The following is an 11,266-nucleotide window of genomic DNA, read 5'->3' as shown; positions in this document are numbered from 1 at the left end:
TAATTTATTCAACAGGTGTTTATTGAGAGCCAAATATGTGCTAGATACTATTGTGCTGGATAATTGAGAGAATCTAACCAAAATTAATAGCAAACAGTACAAGTTTTACTCCTATGAGTAAGATGCCAAGCCTCACCCTGGCCACTGTGGCTCAGTGGAGAGAGCATTGGCCCATGCACCAAAGGGTCTCAGGTTTGATTCCCTGTCAAAGGCATGTACCTGGGTTGCCGGTCCCCGCCTCCCGCCCCCAATGTGTCTCTCTCACATCGATGTTTCTTTCTCTCTCTCTCTCTCTCTCTCTCTCTCTCTCTCTCTCTCTCTCTCTCTCTCATCCCCGCTCCCCAACCTCCCTTCCACTCTCTCTCTCTCTCTCTGAAAAGCAATGGAAAAAATATAATGTGAGGACTTACAAAAAAAGAACTTAATCCTTTTTTAAAAATAAAAGGTCTGTGAAGGGAAGGGAAAAAAGGAGGCAAGAGGAAGAGGTAAATGAAAATACATATTTGGGTGAGCACTGATCTGTGTGCAACATCACATTTGAGAACTCTGATCCGTCAGCTCACTAAATATGGTAGGATGTCCACATGGCACTAATGTACCCAAGACTAACTGAAAGGCAAGGTTTGAAACTAAACACGCATCATTAGATTGTCTCAGGAAGACTCATTGAGCCTGCTTGGCATTGCCTCAGCCAAGGAGTAATAACAAGATCTTACTCATTTCACCCCTTTACCATGGTTCATGAAAGAAACACAAGGTAAATAAAGGTAAATAAAAGGTGGGGGTGGGTGGATGGGGAGAGATCTACCAAAGAATTTGTATGCATATATGCATAACCCATGGACACAGACAATAGGGTGGTGAAGGCCTGGGGCAAGGGGTGCAGGCAGGCTAGAAGAGGTCAATGGGGGGAAAAGGGAGACATGTGTAATACTTTCAACCATAAAGATTTTAAATTGAAATAAAATAAAATACTTTTTTTAAAAAAGCAAATTTTAAAATCACCCTGAAGAGCTAAGTCACAAGAGGACAAACTGAAATAGCTGCAAGGCAGACTTGTATTTTCCCCAGGACTGTGCATGTCCACATCCTAAACCTGCGAGTGAGCAGTTTGTCCTCCCTGCCCCTCTTCTGATCACATCTCTGTTGAGACAAAGGAGATGACGTGTAATGCAGTGGAAAAATACCTGCCTGGATTGGTTTCTAATCAGGTTTTCTATATGCTACCAGGAAGCGGTAGTGGCATCATGTGCCTTATGGTGCTCTAGAAGGAGGAAAGCATCAGCTCCCCACCCGAGGGTTCTCCAGGCTTTTAGTAGGTAGGTCAGTAGCCCACATAGCTGAGGTCACTGGAGTCCCCCACCATGCCCTGGGCTCATTAATTCTGTCCACTTCTGCCTGAGGTAGGAAGCTGGATTATTAACAGCACTTGAATCAAAATATTATGGATAACAAGCTGCAGTGGCTGTCAGGTATGAAAAATGGTATAAACAAAAGAATTTATCAAATCATTAGATGTTTAAAAACATCTTAGAAAGTGGCAAAAGAGGAAATCTCATACTTTAGAAATAAAATCCTCTTATATTCAAAATCCCATTGGAATCAATTCCCAGAAAAGTCCACCAGGACTTTCTTCATTCCACAGCATTGATGTGATCAACAAGCACATCCTCAGCTGACTGTGGGCACTTCCTCCTGCCAGCCACTGGGAGACACTGAGGCATTGCAGAGGACGTGCTCTGGCAAAGCTATTTGAAGATGACAGGTAACAAAGCATCTATGAAATATATTGAAATGGCAAAGGGCTGAAGACAAGGAAACCAATTATAAGGTCATTTACTAAATCAGGCATAAGTGTTAAGGACTTAGGAATATTTCACAATTTACCCTGGCCAGTGTGGCTCAGTGTTTGGAGCATCATCCAGTGCCTGGAAGGGTCATGGGTTCAAGCCCAAGTCAGGGCACATACCCAGGTTGCAGGTTTGATCCCCGGTTGGGAAGCATGCATAAGGCAATCAATGTTTCTCTCTCACATTTCTCTCTCTCTCTCTCTCCCTCTCTCTTCCTCCCTCTGTCTTCTTTACTAGAATCAATGGAAAGCATGTCCTTGGGTGAGAATTTAAAATTTTTTTCAAGACTATTTCACAATTTGTAATCAAACTAGAGGCCTGGTGCATGAAATTCATGCACAAGGGATAGGGCCCCTCAGCCCGGCCTGCACCCTCTTCAATCTGGGACCCCTTGAGGGATATCTGACTGCCAGTTTAGGCCCCATGTCTGCGGGATGGGACCTAAACCAGTAGTCGGACATCCCTCTCACAATCCGGGACTGCTGGCTCCTAACCACTTGCCTGCCTACCGACTTGATCACCACCTAATCACTCCCCTACTGGCCTGATGGCCCCCAACTGCCCTCCCCTGCCAGCATCATCACCCCCAACTGCCCTCCCCTGTGGACCTCACCACCCCTAACCGGCTCTGCCTCAGCCCCCACCACCATGGCTTTGTCCAGAAGGAAGTGGGATGTCGGGAAGGTGTCCAGTCTCCCGGCCTAATTAGCATATTACCCTTTTATTAGTATAGATTCATAAAATCACACAGGTTTTACAGAAAGGGACTTAGTTGAGAAAGTGAAGGTAGAGCAACTTTTTCTAATTCATCTACCCACAGGGGATGCTTTTTCCTAATTCCAGCAAAGGAAATTCATGTGCTAGCAAGAAGCCTGTTTACAATTAAAACACAGAAACAACATACACACACATAGAAGTATTTGCACCAAGTAGTTAGCAGTGGAATGGGTGGAAGCTAAATGAGAGAAAGGTTTAAATTGGCATTAATAACATCTGCCCCCAGCAATATCGTAAAGATATAAAAGTTAGAATATTAAAATATGTTAAATGATTCTATCTCATTTACGGTTTAATGAACCTCATTTAATTCAAAAAGAGTGGTAGGATGGGGCCATCTAGATTTTTAAAATATTATTGTTAATAATATTACTAAATCTATAAAATTTGTGTAATCTCTAACTTGCAGAGCTTGTGACCATACGAAACATAAATGACCAGAAAACCAAGTGAAGAGAGCTTTATTCCTTCTCTGATAATTCAGAAACCCTCAGAAGCTTGCAGAGCTTCAGGTGATTAGTGGGAATATCTATAATTACCATATGTACTATGAAAAAAGAATTGGGCATTTTATTCTCTCTGGTTATTTTAATGTCCTCATCCTTTAGTTTATCATTGCTTTTGTGTGAAAGCACATGTACACACACACACACACACATAGCTAAACCTGTAAATACTCCCCTTAGAGCTCTTTATAATATTGTTTTCAGATGTGACCTTTGCAAACAGCTTACTCAACCAAAATTAGATCAGAATGAAATCTGAAGGATATTCTTTTAAATTAGCCAGGAAGTAACTCTTTAATATTTATGACCACTCACTGAAAATACATGATTGCTCTACTGGGAAAATAAGGTTGCCTTGAGGAGAGGTGAAAAAAATCTGATTTGAAAGTCCAAGTTAATAACCTCCACAATTCTAATAGGGCAATGTTGTAAATGAGACCTAAGTTAATAGGTACAACAAAAGAATGACCTCTGTGGATTCCAATTAGAATAGCATATCAAGGATGGGGGTCCATACCACAGTTATGGTTGGGAGGCATGGCTCATGTCATGGATGGGAAACAAAATTAAAAGCTGAATATAAACAAAGTATTCCTTTTTTGCTTATTCTCTAAGATCATTATTATCTGAAGTATAAGAATTTTCAAAGGTTTGAATAATTTTTGAAAGAAGCTCAAAGTATTAATGGTGGCTAGAACATGACTATTCAAGATCTATAGACTCAAATATCAGCTCGATTATTAGTTCAGTGATTTGGCCTTGTTACTTAATGTCTCTGAGCTCCAAGTTTCTTATCTGAAAATGTGTCTATTAATATCTAACTTATAGAATATGCAAAAATGCCTAACATAGACTTGCTTACTGGTACATGGCAGATGCTCAATTGCTCCATTTCTTCTTCCTCCCCTTCTTCTTAGATATATAAGGATAACCTTAGAGAGTACCAGTGTATTCTGAAATATGGACACATAGGACATTTCTCCAGTAGTAACTGCTTTATTTTACCAACAGTTTAATTGCTGTGTTTTAGTGTAGCATTCTCCTTGTTAATAATTATATATGTAAGATAAAACATGCTATATAAGTGATCTTGGTGGTCCTATAAGGTAGTGTGGCTTTGTATATAAGACTGGGCTCCCAGACCATACTACCTGAGTTTGAAACCCATCTCTGCCACCTGCCAACTGTATGACCTTGGAAATGTTGATTAATCAGTCTCTATTTATGTGGTCTTAGCTGCAAAATGGAGATTAAGAAAAACATTTTCTCTTAGAGTTCTGAAAATTAAATGACCTAATCCATAAAGAAATTTAAAATAGTGCTTTATACACAACAACAGTTACACTGAATGTAAAACCATTATACTAAAATTTCAACCCTAGAAAACAGAGAAGCTCATGGTGATTTTTCACAATGGAAGAGTACACTTCCATTATCAAAGAAGTTTTCATTAGGATTCCATCAGAAAGTGAATCCATTTTCAGTTTGTCGACTAGAAGGCTGCCTGGGGTATCAGCAGAGTGCTTAGCATAGATGCAAGTCATCATGAATGTGGATTAATTTTTGTGCCCACTATGTGCAAGGCCCTTGACAGTATCTCAGCTCCTAACTCCTCATTGTTTGGAGAATTCCCATGCAGAAGCTTACAGAACATGTCTTATCTTACGTATGTAATCCACAATAGAAGTTTTCATTACTGTGCACTTAGTTTAATGTAAAATGAGCTTGTTCCTCTAATAAACGTGAAGGGTTCTATATGACGAAGGAATAATCACACTCCTCTGAGTGTTAGAGTCAAAGCTCAATAGCTATTAACAGGATCCTTTAATAGGTAAATTTCAGGGAATGCTGATATTTGACTGAATCAGTCAGAGCTCCTCCACATTAGGGCCGCACACCACAAGTGTCACTTTTGCGTTTCTGCAACATGCTTCTTCAGAGAAGCAGGAGGGGGCTCCACAAACTCTTGAATGCTAGTGAGATAACAGAGCATGTCTTCATTAGACCTCATGGCAGCCCCAAACATTAGCCATGGAAAGCCATTTTCACTAGAGGAATAGAGAGAAGGCAAAAGAAAGGAGCTCAGAGTTTCCTCTGATGACTGGTATGGCCAGGCTGGGCCTTCAGCAAAAAGCCAGGTAATTGCTACTACCACCTCCTTGCCTTTCTGTTCTGACAAACACTGAAGAGCCCGTCTGTCTCCTACCTGTGCCTATTCTCTTCATTTTCCTCCTCGGCCTCTCATGACACAGGAAGGAAATATGTATTATTACTGTTTGTACCAAGTATGAAGATATTAACTCCCAACTCCAAATCTGTGTGCCCTGCTCTACTCTGGTATTGGTGCTGGGATTGTGAAAATGACTTTCTTCCTTGGCCAGCTATTCCTGATAGGTTCTTACCAACAAGGGCACTAGAGGGAGTCTGGAAGGCTGGAGTAGAGGGAAGGTTTTGTTCTTCCTGCTGCTTGCTGTTTAAGTCAGCATCCCTCAGCAATGGCCTTTTGCCCAGGTAGAGGCAGTTGGTCCCAGGCTGCAGCATCTTTTGCTGGAATCCTCAGAACAATCTCACCTTGCCTTCCTCAGAGGTCTGAGTGTAGGTCAGCGAGAAATCTCCGCCCAACTTCCAGGGTCTCATCACCCCAAATGCTTCCCTTGGCTTACCCAGTGTGGGGATTGACTGTTTCCTGCAAGTACCATCTCTGTGATGTCTTAGTGCAGTGATGGCGAACCTATGACACGCATGTCAGAGGTGACACGCAAACTCATTTTTTTGGTTGATTTTTTTTTTGTTAAATGGCATTTAAATATATAAAATAAATATCAACAATATAAGTCTTTGTTTTACTATGTTTGCAAATATCAAAAAATTTCTATATGTGACACAGCACCAGAGTGAAGTTAGGGTTTTTCAAAATGCTGACACGCCGAGCTCAAAAGGTTCGCCATCACTACCCTAGTATCCCCCTTTCCAGTTTCCCAACAATTGTTTAACCAGTTTCTTATGTTGAAACATAGAGTAAGATGTCTACTTTCTTTGATAGACCTACTATGTCCTGTAGATGTAAGAAACATCCAAACCTGTAATTGTTATGACTTTATTTGAACCAAACTGACATTTGCCAAAAAGCAAGATCTCAGGTGCTCCAGAGAATGACAGTTTTACAGTTTCTTGTATAAATCTGGAATTAAGAAGGGAACATGAGGAAGCCTATATGAAGGTGTGAGAAAACAAGGTGGGGGATTGGATTACAGGAGAGTTAAGATTCTGTACTCTCTTGAGGGTGGTTATGCTTCAAAATGGCATTTCAAAGGTGAGATAACCTAGAAGCACAAGAACAATAGACAGAGTTTGCCTAAAGCAAAGGTACATTTTTTTACTAAAGAAGTTATATGCCTGAGGCTGACTGCCCACCATGACCTGCCCAGCTAGGAACCTATGATCAAATCACTCTGTCAAGTTACTTTCAGTTAGATTTACTACAGTACCCTATTCATCCACATTCTGCTCTAAACGATTTGGGAAAATGGAAGCAACAATATAAAGTAAATGAAATACATTCCTCATCCTTCTCCCTAGTTCCACCTGTGCCATCCTCTCTCCTACATGAATAAGCAAGTTACTCAGCAAAATTGTTCATTTCTAATTAAGTAGTAAGCTAACAATGGCTTAAAATGTAAACTCTCATGTTACTGACATTTTCCAAAAGTTGTAGATAGTTATGTTTTAAATTAAGTTTAAATAGAAATAGAAATGTTCAATCAATTTCAAATGTTTGGCACTGAGTTGGACACTATCAAGGAGACAAATAGGTTAGAAGGATGGCATGCAATAATGTCCCTGTTCTCGAGGAAATGCGCTTGAGGGAGGAAAAGTCAATGCACACACATTCATAAAAGGAATACATAACACATACTATAATTATAAACTGAGTTGGATGCTGCAGACCACAAATGCATTACAAGATGAGAAGTAGAAGAGGTCGTTGGGTGTCAAAGTAACTGGGAGGACTTCACAGTAGATTATGATGGATTTGGATGGAAATAGGGAAAGAGGATTGGAAAAAACTGTCTAGACTGGGAAACAGCATGAGCTAGGGTAGGGAAATGGAACACTAGACTTTGATATGCATGTCCAAACTTACCAATAAATGTGAGCTTGCCAATATATAGATTTTCCATATAGTTTTCCCATATAGATTCTCCTAGGTTTGCCACCTAAGTAGAACTCAGATTCTGATGAATCTATAGTCAAATCAATTGGAATTCCATTTGCCACTTAAAAGGAGCCTCTGAAAATCAGACTCAAGTGTCACTCAGCTGTGGTCATCCAGAACCATACTCTTTCATTTTTACCAACAGCTGGGGATTTGATATTTGGGATTAATATCCTGGTAATCCTTTTGTTTGACCTGGCGGTTTGTCCAAGAAGTTTCCATTCTTCAGAAATGATTCATTTAGGAAAGCAAATAGGTCTTAGATACACCCCATTTCCTTCCAAGGAGTGTACTTGGATAGTGTGGAGGGGATGTTGAGGAAGTGAGTCAAGTGACTTTATCTGTAATTTTTTTCACTTGTATAAAGAAAACATACAAATGAATTCATGTGAAACGTATCTACATATGAAAGCAATGTATGAAAACCTATTCTTCTACAAAAAGCTAAGTTATAGTTTTATTATTCTCTGAAACAAAAACAAACAAACAAATACAAAAAAAAATAATGACAACAGCAAAAGAAATGATTCAGACACAAATAACAAATGCAAGTGCTTGTTGGAGAAACCTGCAGGATCTTAACTAGAATAAAATCTCTAGAATCAGTATACTTAAAACAAAATACAAATTGTATCATTAATTACCAAAACTGACCACTAATCAAGTAATGACACTTTATACCTGGTTAAAATCAGCTTTTAAAATGGGATTTTTAAACAACTTTTGTAAAGTTTCATAAGGGATGAAGCAGATTATGCATCCGCTTCACCAAGCACATTTATAAACCAGTGAGTTCAAGTGGTAGCAGCATTCTTCAAAGTATAAACAAGGAGATAATAATAGACTTAAATCCTGACCTTTCCCATAAAAGCAACCATCCTCTCCTGGGCCCCTACCCTTCTCTAATTTACAGTAATGTAATCCATATGGAAGAAGTCAGTATGTGTTTGGGAACCAACTGCTCCACTTTCTTTTCCATCACAAAAGCCAGTTGTTCTTCAGAACCATCCGTCAGGATCACATTACACTCTGAAGCATTAAAAAGGGGGCCTGAGCTCAGACCTCCTGCTGAAAAGTTAAGTTGTCAGTTGTTAGGCAGAAAATCAATCAGAAATACATTTGAGACAATGGCACTCTGCCTGGAATTATACTGGGCTAGAAAACATCAACCCAGAGGCAAAAGAATACTAATGGTTGGAGATACTCACACGCCTTCGACAAGGCAGATCAATTTATTTAGATACCTTTTTGAAACGGAAATATGCTGGTGCCAAGTCTTAGATTTACATACAATTATAGCAGAACATTTGCAAAGTTTTCTCAGAAGGATCAAAATAGTCTACTTCTCAACTACGTGCCAGTACTTCAAAATTGTTATGGATTGCTTTAACTAACTTACATTCCTATCCCTAGGTCTTAGGGAGGTACAGTTTGGGTAATTTATCACACTTTTGCAAATGCTCATGGAAAACACTTGGGTAGCCAGTATTACCACAAACCCATCATAGCCCCTTGCTGAGTGAGTGGGAGGCAGGCAAAAATCCTGGGCCACACTTCACATATAGACTAGTCTTACTTCCAAAGTCATCATAGAATTGGTTAGACTCTAGTGCCATTGAAACCAGGCCTTGACCCTTAAGAGTAATAACATCAAAAATAATAGTTTCCATGATTTGAGCATGTATGTGTCTATCTTAGTGCTAAGGCCTTTGCATGCTCCTGTAACCCTCCCAACAATTTTAAGAGGTAGGGCCTCTTATCTTCATTTTACAGTCGGAGAAACTGAAACTTAGAGAGAATGAGTCATTTATTCAAGGTCACTTGGCCTATGGGAGGAACCAGAAATCAAGGTCAAGCTGAATGATCCCAGATCTCCATGCTCACCACTTGGTGATGCTACCTCCTACACAGAGTTAAATATCTATGCACAGAGCAAAACCGCCCTAAATCACAGACCACTACTTCAACCCAAGCCAACCAACCTCACAAATGTTTCTGTGCCAATTGTCTCAAGAAAGCCAGAGAGCTTGGCCCTATCACACCCAGAGTCCTACTGAGTCAGGGATGTAGTAACTTCATGCTTGTATCATAAATATGAAAGATTGATTATGTGCTCAGAAAGTTTGAGGCCAGGCTATGCTCATGTTTGGAGCCTCATTAACCAATCATTACACAACTAGCAGTTGCTGTATTATAAGTATGCCTTTCTACATGTCTCCACTCATCTCCTCTCCATTGAGGCATGCTTGTGCCTGGTCCCCTAGAATGTGTCAAACACAAGTGTATTTGTTTGGGCACTCCTTTCCTCACCACTAAGTTAATATGTATGACTACTTAGAGCAGTGGCTCTCAACCTTCCTAATGCCGTGACCCTTTAATACAGTGTCTCATGTTGTGGTGACCCCCAACCATAAAATTATTTTTGTTGCTACTTCATAACTGTAATTTTGCTACTGTTATGAATCATAATGTAAATATCTGATATGCAGGATGTATTTTCATTGTTACAAATTGAACAAAATTAAAGCATAGTGATTAATCACAAAAACAATATGTAATTATATATGTGTTTTCCGGTGGTCTTAGGCGAGCCCTGTGAAAGGATCGTTCAACCCCCAGGTTGAGAACCGCTGACTTAGAGCAACTGCTTTAAACACTGTGATTAAATCATCCAAAGACTTTCAAGCATCTATTCCTATTGAATATTTGCCTATGGGGAGAAGAGATATTCCCATTTTACAGCTACAAAGATTTACAGGCACAAAGAAATTACAAAACTAAAATTTTCCAGCACTTGGCTAAATGTGCTATTGGAGTTAAGCACATCTTTGTTAATGAAATAGATAATAACTGAAACATTTGTTATGCCGCCCAGGCTCTTGGAACTCCTGTTTGATGCTCCTGGCTTCAGGGCATCCTATCTAATAATAGAGAAACATGGTAATTAGCCGTACCTCTTCTACCCTTCCCATTGGCTAATCAGCAGGACATGCAAATTAACTGCCAACCAAGATGGTGGCCGGCAGCCAGGCAGCTTGAAGTGAACAGGAGGCTTGCTCGCTTCAGTGACGGAGGAAGCTAACGTTCCCCACCTGCCTTGCCGGCCTCTGAGCTTGCAGTTTAAGAAACATTCTTACAAATATAGAAGCTAAACAAAACCCCAGAAACCTGCTTTCAGCCAGCCGGGCTTCAGCCAGCAGGACCACCACATTGTTTCAATTATAGAACAAACGCAGATCCCTGCTTTCAGCCAGCCGGGATCTCAGAGCTGGAGTGAGCAGGACCGCAACAATGTTACAATTATAGAACCCAAACAAACCAGATACCTGCTTTCAGCAGCCGAGGCCTCAGAGCTGGAGCCAAGCCTCAGAGCTAAAGCTGGCCCAGAATAAAAAAAAAAGAAAAAAAGGACAGGTTGGGAGCTTCAGTCACCCGCCAGCCTGAAAATGGCCCTCAGCCCCTCACCCAGACTGGCCAAGCACCCCAGTGGGGACCCTCACCCTGAAGGGGGTGTGACCAGCTGCAAACAGCCATCAGCCCCTCACCCAGGCTGGCCAGGCACCCCAGTGGGGACCCTCACCCTGAAGGGGGTGTGACCAGCTGCAAACAGCCATCAGCCCCTCACCCAGGCTGGCCAGGCACCCCAGTGGGGACCCCCACCCTGATCCAGGACACCCTTCAGTGCAAACCAGCCAGCCCCAACCCATGCACCAGGCCTCTATCCTATATAGTAAAATGGTAATATGCCACCCAGCACTGGGATTAGCGGAGCTGCGAGGCCTCCTGGCCCCTGGAGCAGCATGACAGGGGGCAGCGCCCAAACCCCCTGATCACCCTGCAGCTCTGTGTGTGATGGGGGCGGGTCCACAATCTCCCTATCAGCCCTGCTCTGTTTGTGACAGGGGAAGGCGCCCCAA

The sequence above is a fragment of the Myotis nattereri genome (genome assembly GCF_964212035.1).
Source record: "Myotis nattereri genome assembly, chromosome: 1".
Taxonomy (NCBI): domain Eukaryota; kingdom Metazoa; phylum Chordata; class Mammalia; order Chiroptera; family Vespertilionidae; genus Myotis; species Myotis nattereri.
This window is presented reverse-complemented; position numbering follows the sequence as displayed.